Consider the following 16,518-nt stretch of genomic DNA (forward strand, 5'->3'; position numbering starts at 1 on the left):
TTCAGTAAATTACTAAATTATTCATCACTTAATTAAATTACTAAACATGTCTAAATCAATAAATTCTATAAAAATATTATATCTATTTTATTGTGCTAATAATTTAAAAATAATTTTGTAATTAAAAATTTAAGGTTAAATTTTAATTTCATTACAAATTGTTTTATTACAAATTGTTAACTTTTCTTGTACTTTTTAATAATTTTAACGAGTAAAGTCCAAAAATGTTAATTTTAAATATAGGAATCTGCTTTAAAAATTATTTATATGTAAAGTTAGTGATTTTAAATGTATTTGATAAGTTACTAGAATGTCATATTGGTTTCTATATACAATTCGTCCAATGAACGAAGTCACTGATATATATGGGGAACAGTTAAATAATAATTTCAAAATACCGAATTGGTTAACGTTAATTTTTCTCTGATCGTCTACCGCAATAGCAACGTGATTGTTATTTTGGTAAGTTATTTTTATTTCAATTTTGTATCGATTTGTATCATTCAAAAAATCATTGCAATTGTATCATTAAATTATGCGGGTAAATTAAAAAAATAAATATTTAACTGAATTTAACTTATTATATTTAAGTAATCATCATTTTTATACAAATAGTAATTCCGTTTTATTAAATGATACAAATCAACATGGCGTAATCTATTAAATATATTTAAAAATAATTAACTTTTATTAAATTATAAATAAATTTTAAACTAGTAGATTTTTAAGATCAATATTTTTATTCTATTTGTCAAAAACTACTAGAAGATACAAAAAGGCAACAATTTTTGATGTTCCAAAATAAAGTTTAATTAAATTTTGATTTTTATTATGTATTTTATATTTGATAATTTATTATACATATTGTACATTTTTATAATTGTTTTTAAGTTTTTAATATAATTATTTTTAATTTTATAATTTTTTCTTAAAAAGTACATGTATAAAATGACATTAATAGTTTTAAAATTAAATCAGATTTTATTGAAGAATAATAATAAAATTCATTGATTATAATATATTTTCATTTTAATTATTTTATATTTTAATTAAAAGTAATTTTTATTATTGGATAGTTTTAAAATTGATAGTTTTAAAATTAAATCAGATTTTATTGAAAAGTAATAATAAAATTCATTGATTATAATATATTTTCATTTTAATTATTTTATATTTTAATTAAAAATAATTTTTATTATTTTATAGAAAAATATTATAATTTATAATATTTTTTATTTTATATATATTATAAGAAATTTTTTTTTTCTTTATATAGAATATGTTAGAATGGTCTTAATCGTGCAATCAAACAAAAGGATATTCTACAAGCAAATAAGTAAGTAAGTTAAAAGAAAAAACTTATTTATTTGGAATATTTTGAAACTTCTCCTTATTTTGTTTAATATTAATTTATTAATATTATTATAAGATTATATTTATATTATATATATATATATATATATATTACAAATATATATATATATATATATTATTACAAAATTTTTATAATTCAATAATGATATATATTACTATTATATGTTATTTTTATTGAAATTCTTTCATATAAAAAATTATAAAATAATAAAATTTAAATATATTAAATAATTTTAAATTATATATTGCAACATATGTATATATTATTTGTAAATTATATAAATTACACACAATTATGTATCTTATGCATCCTTCATTATTTTCTTAAATTGTTCTTAATTGTTGTTATATCTTTATAATTTTTTGAATTCTTTATTTTATTTGATTTGCTTTATTTTTGATAATCACATTTTTGTATATGTTTACTCATTGTCCTTAAAATTTCTGTTTAATTATATATTATAAAATATATAATTGTTTGTTTTCTAATAGTTATAGAATAATTAACTGAATTATATCATTTCAAATAAAATGATTAAATTTTTAATGAGATTATTGATATTAATAATTTTATTAAAAATTTTATTAAAAAAAATTTAATAAATTTTGCCAATTAAAAAGCAAGATTAAAATTATTACTATTTGATTTCATTAATTTAATTGGTATAAGTGATTCATTTATTTTTTACAATTATTTTAAAATTGTCAATAATTCTATATTAAATAATTTCTATATTAAGCTTATTTTTTTTTTTTAATATAATTTTTTCCAAAAAAATAATTTTTTAATATTTGTACTACATTTTTTTCTGCTTTCTTCGACTTGTTTTATATTTTTTTCTTTTATTTCTTTTTAAAAAATGAAAGTTTATTGAATTAATTGAATAAATTAATAATTTTAAAACTATAAATTTATTTAATATTATTAAATTTAAAGTTATTACTATAAATGTAGTAATATAAATAAAAGTAAATAATATAATTCCACAAAGAAATATTTTTTAAATAATTTAAAATAAATTAATTTATATTACTGATTTCATAAATTAATATTTTTATTTCAACTATTTAAATATTTAAATGAAATATAATTTTAAAAATATAATATTCAATACAACAAAATAAAATATTTAATTATTATTCCATTTTTAATTTTAAATTCAATATAAACTTTCCATGATTAATAAATATAAATAAATTGAATAAATAATATAAAATTAAAATTATTAAATATTTATGTCAAGATAATAAATCAATTATTAATGTAACTTCATTTACTGAATTTACTAAAACTAGAGATCCTATATTTGATGTATATTATATGATGTATATACAATATAAATAATATCAAAGAAATTGAAGGTATAAAATTAATTATATTAATAAGTATTAAATGTTTATTTCTTTGTCTATTAATTATTTTTATTAAAAAAAATAATCCTAATGATCTTAATCCGTAAGAAATCATTATTAAATAACTTCCTGATAACCTTATCGTTAAAAAAGTGGTTCTTATAATTATTAATCTTATATGAACAGATGAAATATTGATCAATAATTGATTTTATATCATATTAACATATTAATCTTAAAATTAAAACAATAAATATATTAATAATAATTAAAAAATTAATATATTTAAATATTTTATAAATTATTATTAATTGTAATAATCCAAATATCTTTCTAATTTTAATATAATTGATGTCAAAATTATTAATTCATGATAAGATGTTTATCATATGTTTATAATATGAGCTTTTAATAATCATCCATAAAATATATAAATAAAATTTTATCAAAAATGATATTAATAAATAAATAAATAATATTAAATATAAATTTAAACTTATTATTTCTATTAATATAAATATTGATCTATACTTAATTCAATAAATATAATATAAAAAAAAATTATTATAAAATATAAATATATAAATATTATAAAATATTATAAAATTATTATAAAATGAAATCTTGATAATCATTCATTTTCTTTTTCACTTTTAACTTCATTTTATGATTATATAAAAAATTAATAATAATACTAATTCATAAGATAAATAAAAAAACTAATAAATTTATTGACATAAAAATTAATAATAATGAAATTAGTAATATTAAATTTGCAAATAAACAATTCATTTTTTTATTAATTAAAAAAAAAATTAAATCAAAAATATAGTCAATATAATTAATCCATATGAATAATATGGTGAGGTCAAATATATTGAGATGCAATATTTATTACTAATTTATAATCAACAATTCCATACATGAAGATACAATTGGAAATTGTTTGATGAATTTAGGTGGATTTTTAATTAATAATGCAATACTAAATTGATTTTTTCATTTCATTTTATTTTATCATTAGTAATTATATTATTTATAGTAATTCTTCATTTATTTGCATTACACTTAACAGGATCTTCAAACCCAATTAGATTAAATTTTAATAATTATAAAATTTCATTTCATGTTTTTCTATAAAAGATTTATTAGAATTTTATATTATTTTATTTATTTTATTATTTATTTATTTATTAATTTTCAATATCCATACTATTTAGGTGATCCAGATAACTTTAAAATTGCTAATCTAGTAAATATTCTTACTTGCATTAAATCTGAGTGATATTTTTTCTTTGCTTATTCAATTTTATATGCAATTCCAAATAAACTTAGTGAAGTAATTGATTTAGTTATATCATTCTTAATTTTACATATTTATATATTTATATTTATATTACTTTATATAATATTAAATTATAAAATTTAATTTTTTTAATAAAATCTATTATTATTTATTAAAAATTATATCTTATTAACATGACTTGGTAAACAATTAATTAAGTGTTCATTAATATTAATATATTTTTCATTATTATATATTTTTTATATTTTTTTTTATAATTTTATAGTAATAAATTATGAGAAAATTAATTTGAAAGATTCAAATATTAATTTTATATATATATATATATTATATTTTTTTTTATTATATAATATAATTTCATCTTAAATTAATTTTTTACTTAATAAACTTCAAGTATATATTTTGGAAATATATTATAGAAATTAAATTTTTTATTAACTTATAATAATATTTTATCTTTAATTTTTATATTAATTTAATTAATATTAATTCACAATATTAATTTTTAAATAAATTATAATTATAATAAAAATATTTTTATTTAATTATTTTTAATTTTTTCTTACATCTAAATTTTAATTTCGTATTTTTTTTTTCATAATTTTATTTTTTTTTTTTTTTGATCTGACTGAAATTTTTTTTCAATTTCCTTTATTTTTGTTTTATCTATTACTATATTATTATATTATAGAAATCTGTTATTATTATATTATTATATTATAAAATTATTAATTTATAATGTTATCATTATGTTTTCTATTTTTCTACTTATATTTATTTATTATTTATATCTTCAGCTTTTATTAAATTAATTTCTACTGCTACATATTTTTGTTTATATATTTTATATATATTTATATATTTTTATATATATGTAAATTTATATATATATAATTATTATATATTATATATATTTTATTCAATTTAATATAATTCTATATTAATATTTGAATTTTTTATAATGTATTATAATTTTTTATTATATTATATATTATATTATACGATAAAAAATTTATTTATATTATATTTTTTAAATTTTTATAAATTATTTAGCTTTTAAAGATTTATGTTAAATACATTTTATCATTATGTAAGTCAAATTTTTATAAATCTTTCTTTTTTTGTTATTATTTTTTTTATTATTAATTTCTATGAATTATAATAAAATAATTAAGAATAATATATAGAATAAATAAAATTTTCAAAATGATTAACAAAAATGAAAAATGTAATAAAAGAATATTTCTTTTTATTTATTAATTGAATTATTTTGAGATAGTACAAAAAAAAATATGAGTAATAAAAATTTTTTTTAAAAATTAAAATGAATCTAATATTTATTTTGTTATTTTGTTATTTTGTTATTTTATTATATTAAAGAACATTAGTAATATTTTATTATTTAATATAAAGTAAAATATAACCCATGGAGTTTCTATTATATGAATTAGTTAGAATATAAATGTAGGACAGTTTAGTATGATATAATTTGAATAATATAAATTTTGAATAACAAAATAAATATTTATAAATTTTGAATAACAAAATAAATATTTAAAACATAGTTTTATATTCAATGATATAAATTGAATTATTTTATATATAATATTATATACAAACTATTAAAGTCTGGCCAAATAATATATACAATAAAATGATTTGATTAAAAAAATAAATAAATAAAATAAAATTTTTTCTTCAAAATTTTGTTTTCAAAATAATTGAATTTGAAGATTTTTCAGTTATAAGCGAAAAATTGGTATAACTTAATATTTTATATAATATTTATAATAAGTTTATTATAAATTATATATTATATATATTTTATTTTTTTAATATTATATATTTAATTATAAATAGAAGATTATTTGATATTATTTGATATTATTTTATATGTGAAAATAAAGAAAAATAATAAAAATAAAAAAAAATAGAGTTAATTGAAAATAAAAAAAATTAGTAATTTTTAAATATATTATTTATTTCTATTAATTAAAATTAATTAAATTAAAAATTAATTAATAATTAGTTTTCGAGAAAAACAAATTTTAGAATTCATCAATTATACGATATATTCAATCTTGATTTTCTAAAAAATAAAAATTAAAAGAAATTAAACTGATTTAACATCTTCTTTTATTATTGTCTTCGTTTATTGTTTAATATTTTTATTGTTAATTTTTTTTTATATTTTTCATCATTATGATATCTAATTTTTCCATTGGGTCTAAATCTATTAAATTTCATTTGTAAATATCACTTTTGATCATGTTCATGAATCTAATCAAATTAATTTTTATAAAATTAGTTTGTCTATTTTTGTATGAAATAAATGATTTTTTTTTCGAATTTGTCTCTTTATCCTAAATTCATTCAAATGGCTTTCTAAGTTTGATTTAATAAGATTTGGTAATATTTTTGCTATAATTTTTAAATCTTTTTTGTCTGATATATTTTTTATCCATCCTAATATCTATTTTTCGAGATCTTTCGAAAAATATTATATTATTTTATGATGCCATAATGTTTGTATAATAAAAAATTTCGAGATTCGCAGAATGTTTTTTTTATTTTTACAAAATAATTTTATTTATCAATTCATTCCAATAATTTCACTTAAATGTTTTTCTTTGTAATTCTTTTTCTTTTATTTATTGTGGATATTTGTAATACACTTTTGATTACAATTTCTAACATTAACTTCACTGATAAAGATTGTTTTCAATTATGATATGATTTTTGTCACTGTTAGAGCAATATATAAGGATTGAAAAGAAATTCAAGGGAAAATATCTAATTAGTTTTAGAATTAGAATAAAAGGAGTTTCTCTTATACATATTTTCGACTCTATTATGTTATTTGCGAAGAAGATCATATGTAGTAATTGAATTAAATAAATAATGCAATTAACATGTGATGTTAACAAAAAATAAGATATATCGAAAATGAGCGAAAGAGAGAGAGCAATATATAATAAATTCTAATTTAATATTTTCTTATTTTACATTTTCTGAAATAATTGTGAATTATTATATGAATTACTTTCACTTTTATTATTATTATTATTGATTTGTAGTGATAATCCATCTAACATCCTCCTAAATTATTATTTTTTTTTTTTCTTCAAAATTTCTCAATCTTTTATGTATACTGATAGTAATTTTTTCAATTAATTTTTGTAATTGATTTTATTATATCAACTGATATATATATATATATATATATATATATATATATATATATCAGTTGATATAATAAATATATATATATATATATAATATGATGAATATATGTAATTATTAAAATGAAAAGATTTTATTCTTATATATATATATATATATATATATATATATATATATATATATATATATATATATATATATATAATCTAATAGATTAAATTTTTTGTTTTAGTTTCACCGATGTCAATTCAATGGAACTCACATATACATAGAGATAATTTTGCAGACATCATATTTATGTAATTTTAATATCTCAACTTTAAATGTTTTTTTTTTGAGATTTTATTTTATTAAATTAAGGTAAGTAATCTTTTCTCATATTGCTTTCTCATATTTTTTAAAAGAATATTATTTTTTTTAGAAGCTAATTTTTTTTATTTATAAAATCTCAATAGAGATTTATTAAAGTAATATACAAAATATAATAATTGAACAATACAATAATTATATACAGTAAATAAACAATAGAAACGAAAAGGAAAAAAAAATTAAAGAATATCTATATTCTTAAATTACAATTTTTTAGAAAGAAAATCATGTAGACACACTTTAATATTAAATTTCATTGTTAATATAGATATCTAAAGATAATTGAAGATCTTCCTTACGGATTTTCAATCAGTTTATATCTTTGATTATTTTATTATTGTTAGCATTGCTCAAAAAGATGATTTAAACTTTCATCATACAAGTTACATCTGTACTTAGAATTATTAACAATCCCTGTGAGCTAACAAAACTATCAAATAATAATAATTTGTATTATATGTATTTATTGACACAATAGATAAACAAGATAGCTTTGAATGATAATAGGACTAACGATTATCACTATAGAAATGCTGGAAGAAGTCCTTATCTTAGTATTGACTTTCGTCTCTAATTACCTTCATGGAATTAACAAACATTTTCTTTCTGAACGTCTCGATAAAATTTATATAAGAGATACTAAATATATGTAAATATGTATAATATCGGCATGAGAAGTTTTTTTAGCTAAGCCATCAATCCTCATAGGTAAGCCAAAAATTCCCTTGTAAGACGAAATCCAATAAAACTTAATAAAATTATTTAAATTTTCTTGATTAAATTTGTTGAACTTTTTCTCAACGTTGAGGATATGAATAGGGATTGGTTCTAATATTTGTTTTTATTGATGTCAAATTTAAAAGTATATTAAATGCATTGGAAAAAATAAGAAAATTACGATTATTATTATTTAAAGCAAAATCTTGCATCTTCCATATAGCAATATATTCAACTGTAAAAATCGAGGCTATTTTGACTGTATTTTTTTATGAGATCGTGTTCTTAACAAAAGAAGGCGAAACCAATACAATTACTATCCTGATTTTTATTATAGTCAGTGAATATGAAAAAATATTTTAAGGGATTGAACATAAAATCAAATGAAATGAATGTTACTAATATTTCATAATTATGAGAGTAAATAGTATAATTTTGATATGATTCTATTTTATTTGACTAAAAAGAAATATATTGTTTAACCAAATTGTTTGAACTATTAGATTTATTTTTTAACATTATAAATGTTTAAAGAAATAATAAATAAAAAAAATAAAAAAGTAAAAAATTTCTAAAACAAAAATTAAAATCAAAAAACTATAATCTATGATAAATTTTCTTTCAATATAGAAATAAAGATTTAAATTCAATAATAAAAAATGCAAAGGATAAATTTTTTTCAATTTAAATACTACTCTAATAAAATTGTTATTGCGGTTTTCTTTTTCATATTCTAGAATTTTTTTTTAAGAATAAATTAATATTTTATATATTGTTGTTGGTATGCATATAGTTTTACAAATTTCTTTGCATATTTTTCTAAACAATATATATTATATATATATATATAGATTATATTTTTTACTTGTTCAATAATCTTATATATAAAATTTAACAAATATCAACAACTTAATTTTTTAAATATTATAGCTTTAGAATTCTGCTGAAATCACTTTTGATTCACACTAATATATATTTATTACATATTAATCATACATATCTTATACATATTAATCACTCAAATTCTTCATCGATATTATACTAACACATTGATGATCGTTTGAGATATATCAAAATACCTACAATACTAATATAACAATTTTAGATTATACATATGGGATTTTTATTATATTTTGCATGTAAAAAATAAAAAATAAAAAATTATAAATTGAAAATTAAAATATTAAAAAATTTTTTTTCTTTTATAACGAATTTCTGTCTTCTTATGATTTTTTATTTGTCATGTAACAAATGCATTGTGTGAAATAATATATATATAGTCCATAAATAATATTAAGGATTAATTGACTGATCTATAAATTCTCATAATAGCTTATCTAAAACATCTTATATTTTTTATGGAATTGTAATAATTTATTATATTTTTGAGTTTTTTGTTGCCATTATGTTTGTAAAATAAAGAATAGAATAATACTTTCGAAATTTTAAATATAGGATATTAATATTAACTTTTCAAGGGAAAAAAAAGAATATTGGACGATTTCGTATTTTTGTAAGTGATTTGATAACTTTTGTCATTTTTTTCGTATAAAAAAGAATTTATATTATTATATTTATTTATTCCAGATATTTTCGCAGTTTTAAATATAACTTTATTGCAGCTATAAAATAAAAATTGTTTAGATTATTTATGTATCTAAGGCATTTATTTATATCTTATATCTTAAAGTTAAAATATTCTCACAATCGTATCATTAAACTTTTTAATAGTACTTTTGTGTATGTTAATATAAAGTTAATAATAATATTTTTAAGATTTTTAGTTTCAAATTCAACTAGTTTCTAGTAATCTGTAATATTGAATATTATAAGATATCATAACATGAATACAAGTTGTTTGTACATTTTAGCTGCATCTCCAGTAATATAATATTTTATCAATTTATTATTATAGATGAAGTTTCATTACATATCGACAACCTGTTTTTTCTTACGTCTTTATATTTAGCAAGGAAATATAAAAACGGAAATATTTGTTTTATAATATTGGAGACATATAATTGTTTTCTAAATTTCATCTATATAAATAACACAATTAATTTTTTAGAATTAAACTTATTCATAATTTTTTTTTCTTTTTAATTTTTAAAAATATCAATTGACAATCTTTATTGAATTAATTAAATTAATTATTTGTATTATAATTTCTATTATAAATTTCTATTATAAATTAATATTATAAATATTCTTTTATAATCATGAATGATTTTTATTACAAAAATTATTTCAGTTTATAACATTATAATATAAATTCTAGTTTTTATTAAAAATAAAATAAACTTTACATTTTTTCCTTTTTTTTTTTATTATAATCATATTAGCGTGCAATAATCATGTAAATTGCAAAAATAATCTGCAGTACTGAATATTTTATAAAATTATTTTGAAAAGCAATATGAATATCACGAAATTTGAATAATGTTTGCCTCTTCAATGACTATTTATTTTTGATTAAACATATATTGTAAAAATTGTATATTTTCCATTATGATATATCTATTTTTCTTTATATTATTAAAAATTTCAGTGAAATGAGAAAAAAAATTTTCATTAATAAAAATAATTTCAATTTTATATTTACAATTACCAGAAAGTCAATTGAAATGTTTATTTTTTTTCTTAGATTTATGATAACTAGATTAATAAGTATTAATTATTCCTCGCTATGTATTACTGCTGTTGATTATATATAATTATAAATATTTTTATTTTTATCTTATTTTAATATTTCTTATTTTAAATATACTATATATAGCATATTAAAATGTGGGAATATTTGTTACTTACAAGTTCATAAACTTTCTCAAATAATTTCAAACAATATTTTTCTTAATAAAAATATTCATTATAGTTTTACGAATTATTAATAAAAAATATTGGCTAATTACGAAGCACACAAGATGAACTGGCGAATAATTCAATTATCATATATCCAAATAATATATATCGAAGAAAATATGTTGAATATATTAAATATTTTTTATCGATAAAAAATTATATCGAATTACATTTTATTCACTAATAATGAATAAACTAATTAATTGTTATTCATATAAGACGAATAAATTGAATTCATTTTACAAAATGAATAATGTGAAATTATGATAAAAAGAAAAACACAATATAAAACAAATATAAAACTTTTTTAACAAATCAAACGAACGATCAATAATAACATATTTGGAATAAAAAAATAAATCATACATTACAATTTGTATTAAATTAAAAAACAATTCATCATAAATATTTTAAACCAGTTATCGAAAATTTAACTTGAACTTTGAAATGTACCATTAATTTTTATTTTTTTTTGAATATCCTTTTTTAACATTAATGAACGAACTTCTTGATATATTTACATAAAATATTAAATAGACAAATTACAAATAAAATATTGCTGAAAAATTACACACGGATTATATTATTGGATTACATATCATTCATTTCGTTACAGGATCATCAATATCAGCTGATCATTTGTAATTCAGAAACTTGAGAAAAAAATTTTGAATTTTTATGTTAAAAATATTGGATCTTGAAAAAAATTGATTTTTTGCAATAAATGTAGTTTAATGTGCTTTCTTCCACCGTTATATAAATTTTTATTGTATAATGTTTCTCTGTTAATATTGATGGATGACGATATATTTCATTTTTCCTTAGAAACTATGCTTAGAAAAAAAAAATCTAAAGAATTCCAGTGTCTTTAAGATTATGTTGCAATATCTACTGTTGCATCATACGATCAATTCATTTGATTTAAAAACTTATTCTAAATAAGTTCTTGGACACTTTTGATGTTATATTGAGATTATATTTCGTTATATTGAAGAATTTTTTCATATTTTTTCATGTTTTTCCAGATCTCTGATAGAAAGCCAGAAAAAATATTTATATATTGGATTATCAGAACTGTCGGAAAGCGATATATATATATATATATATATATATATATATATATATATATATATATATACACATAATATAAAAATGCCATAAATGTCCATAAATAAATTAGAAGATCTATGAGTGTGGATGAAGCGCAAACTTTTTCGCTTTATAAATACATATTGTGATGATTATAAAAAACGCTTGATTCATATATAATATATTTGCAAAACGAAGCATTCCGTTCCACTTTTTTCAATAATCATTTCGAATATCGAATATTGAAATCATTAAATATAATTTTGAGAATTATGTTTTCACTCGCACATATTTATATGGATATAATTTATATTCTTTGAGAATGCAATATCATCTGGTTAACACTAGAAAAAAAATGAAAATATTTATCATTAAACATATATTTTTTATATTATTAATAATAAGTTATAATTATCTGATATTGAGATTTATTTCAGATGATAGTTAATGTTGAACGCTAACATTAGCATTTTCTATTGTTGACAAAATAGTATCAGCCATTCACGATGACTGCGCATTGCACAAACAATCCACTAGAATAAAGTTGGGAAAAAATATCGCACATAAAGTTTGTTATTCCGAAAATTGATCGAGTATTTGTAATAAATTTCTTCGAATGTAGAATGACATTAATTTTCATAAAAATTTCGTTTATATCCAGCTATAAAGTATTCTTAAGAAATATATAACCTTATGAATTCTTTAAATATTTCTCTCAAACTACGATCTCGCTGTCATCTTATTGTATCTACTTTTTATTAAATGTTCACAGTAAATATTAAAACACTTAATAACAAATACAGAAATATTTAGAGAGATTAGAATTTGTACATCAGCATGGCTAAAGTAAACAAGATCTTGAAATAATATTTTCAAACTAATCTCAATGATAATATTATCTTGTTTCAAAAAAAATTATTATAACCATTCAATCAATTTTTTTGAGAACAATAAATTTTATAGCATTTTTCTTTAACTTAATTCTAGAATTTTTTTAAATTGAGGATGTCGTATAATTAAATGATTAATCTGTAATATAGCCATTGAGAAAATGATTTTAGAGATGATGAAGAAAGACACAAACATTTTTACAAATCAAAGTTGGAAGTTTATTAATTTTTGAACTATTTAGATTAAATAAAATTCTCAAAAAGCGAATTTGGTGAATTTAATACATGAATTTCTATTTGTATGGATATTTGAATGTTTTAATATTAGAAACTTTATAATAAATTAGTTTTATTATTAGTGTGAGATATATCAATGTGAATTTATCATGCAAATGATATGAAATATAGTCTAATCAAAATTTATATGAATGTTATTAGCAAAGAATTTCGGATATTGGCTACTTGTGCGTACAACAAGGATAGTTCAACAGAAATGAGTTATTCATGCAATGTGTTCATAAAAATGTCGACGACAGAAAAAGACAGTTCTTTAGCGTTCACAATTATTATTAAATACATCTGAGATGAATGCAAGATAATATGATTAATTATTAATTAATTTAAAAAATATTTATTCAATGATAAATATTACTCAAATAACGATGCATTAAAAAGAATATAGAAGCTTATGTTACATTAATATGGACATCGAATCTTAATCGTAAAATCGATTTTTTAAAATCATCAATATTTTAACATAGGAATAATTCAAGATTTTCTTTTCGAATTATTGAATTACAAAAGATTAGTATATATATTAGATTATGATAATCCTACAATGAAATTTTTCAATAATGTTTTATTTATAATTTATTTAATGTTATATGTAAATTTGTAAAGAAGTTTATCCATTAATGTTAAGAAAAGATATTTAGAAAAAGATAACCCAATGATATATTTCAAGGCTCGAGTTGAATTTTCACAAGAGACTGATTTTATTTATTTATTTGAATTGTATTTTTAATTAGTTTTAATTTTTTAATAGTTTTTTAATGGCTGCAATGTATAGTTAATTTTTTTATGTCAAATGTATTATTAATCGTTCATTTCATAGAAAAATTTTATATTTGTCTTTTTAAATCACAATTTTATATTATTCATTTTGAATTACAATAAATTCGATTTATTTGTTTTATATGAATAATAATTAATTACTTTATTCATTATTCATGATGTAATTTTTTAAAATACAAAAAAATATTTGCCTAATATATTTTCTTCAAGATATGTTACTTAAATTTGTTGGTGATTCGTATTTGATTATCGCTATTATCATAAAATCTTAATGATTTGATAAAAATAATATATCGTTGAAGTGTATATATTAATATTTATATTAATAGTTAAAAGAATCTTGATATTAATTGAGAGAATTCAATTACGATCTGTAAAAATCATATTTGAAGATGATTAAGAATATAATTCATAAAATATTAAAAAATGCGTAAAAAGTAAAGTTAAAAGAAAATGCTATATCACAAATTGAAAATTAAATCACAATTGAATCTTTATTCTCTGAATATTTGGTCTTTTATACATTTTTGGTTTTCAATCACAATTCAATTAAAAACTATGAATTTCATAATTGTTTAGTTTTTTGTTAATTCATTAAAAAAATCGTAATGAAAGTTTGTAAAAGAAAATGTTGCTTGAAATCTTCTGTTGTTCTAACAGTTCTAACAGATATTCTCATATTGGAATATTGGAATATTTTTATATATCCATTTCTTTTTTTAATATTATTGTATAGATATGAAGATTATGAAGAACTTTTTTGTTAATTCGTTAAAAAAATCGTAATGAAAGTTTGTAAAAGAAAATGTTGCTTGAAATCTTCTGTTGTTCTAACAGTTCTAACAGATATTCTCATATTTTTGGAATATTTTTATATATCCATTTCTTTTTTTAATATTATTATATAGATATGAAGATTATGAAGAACTTTTTTGTTAATTCGTTAAAAAAATCGTAATGAAAGTTTGTAAAAGAAAATGTTGCTTGAAATCTTCTGTTGTTCTAACAGATCTAACAGATGTTCCCATTTTTGGAATACTTTTATATATCCATCTCTTTTTTTAATATTATTGTATATATATTATGAAGAATTTAGCATATTTTTGGTATTATTTATAATGTGAATTTAATTATTATTATTATAACTTATTTTTATTATATTTCCCGTTTTTGATTTTGATCTTCGATACGGATGATTCCATTTTGTGCAAGTTAATAAAAGTTCGATAAAAAACAAAGATTATGATAACATATCAAATAATATTTTATTTTTTTATATTCCTCAGTATAAATATAATAAAAATACTATATTATATTATATAGTATTATAGTATTATAATACGATATTATTTGCCATGTATGAATATTATGAGAATATTTGTAATAATTATAATTATTATTATTACATATAAATTTTTCTTTTTTAAAAAGTACACTAATTTAATTATTTATCGGTGTTAACTTAATTATGACTCGTGTTAATCGTAATTCCTTTGAATTCAAATTTTCATCAAAACATTTGTCTAGGAAATTATTTCTCTAAAAACGATATTCATTTTTTGAAGTAGTAGATTTCTTTTTTTTTAATATCGTATAATATATTTTTCTCTGCTAATCCATAAAACTTCAGTTATTATATCGATAAATTTTTCTATATCTATGCTTTTCTATGTCATATTCTATTATCTTATATTAAAATTTTTATCTATTGAATGATAAATTAGAAAGAATACGTGCTATTCGTATGTTGCATATGTGACATTTGTGTTGCGAAAATTTCAAATTCTCTGATGCATTAAATGCCAAATTTTTCTTTGTAAAATTTTTATAAATCTTCACTTAAATTTTAATATCTAGGGATTTTAATTTTATTCTTCATGGAATAGATTGGTGAATCTTTCTTTAAAGTTCTTGTAAATCTTCATTTAAATTTTAATATCTAGAAATTTTTATTTTATTCTCCATGTAATAAATTGATGAATGCCAAATTTTTCTTTGTAAAGTTCTTGTAAATCTTCACTTAAATTTTAATATCTAGGGATTTTAATTTTATTCTTCATGAAATAGATTGGTGAATCTTTCTTTAAAGTTCTTGTAAATCTTCATTTAAATTTTAATATCTAGAAATTTTTATTTTATTCTCCATAAATAAGTAATAATCCGTAATAAATTGATGAATGCCAAATTTTTCTTTGTAAAGTTCTTGTAAATCTTCACTTAAATTTTAATATCTAGGGATTTTAATTTTATTCTTCATGGAATAGATTGAATTTTTCTTTAAAGTTCTTGTAAATCTTCACTTAA

General features: G+C 17.1%; 1 long non-coding RNA gene across 1 annotated transcript; it reads left to right on the forward strand.

The window, feature by feature from the left end:
- Nucleotides 1-279: 279 nt before the first annotated feature.
- LOC100577109 lies at nucleotides 280-7,573 on the forward strand. Its single transcript, XR_003306211.1, has 3 exons — nucleotides 280-462; nucleotides 1,277-1,336; nucleotides 7,449-7,573. It is a non-coding gene; the product is annotated as an uncharacterized LOC100577109 (long non-coding RNA).
- Nucleotides 7,574-16,518: the final 8,945 nt, after the last annotated feature.

The sequence above is a fragment of the Apis mellifera genome, linkage group LG16 (assembly GCF_003254395.2).
Source record: "Apis mellifera strain DH4 linkage group LG16, Amel_HAv3.1, whole genome shotgun sequence".
NCBI classification, from domain to species: Eukaryota; Metazoa; Arthropoda; class Insecta; order Hymenoptera; family Apidae; genus Apis; species Apis mellifera.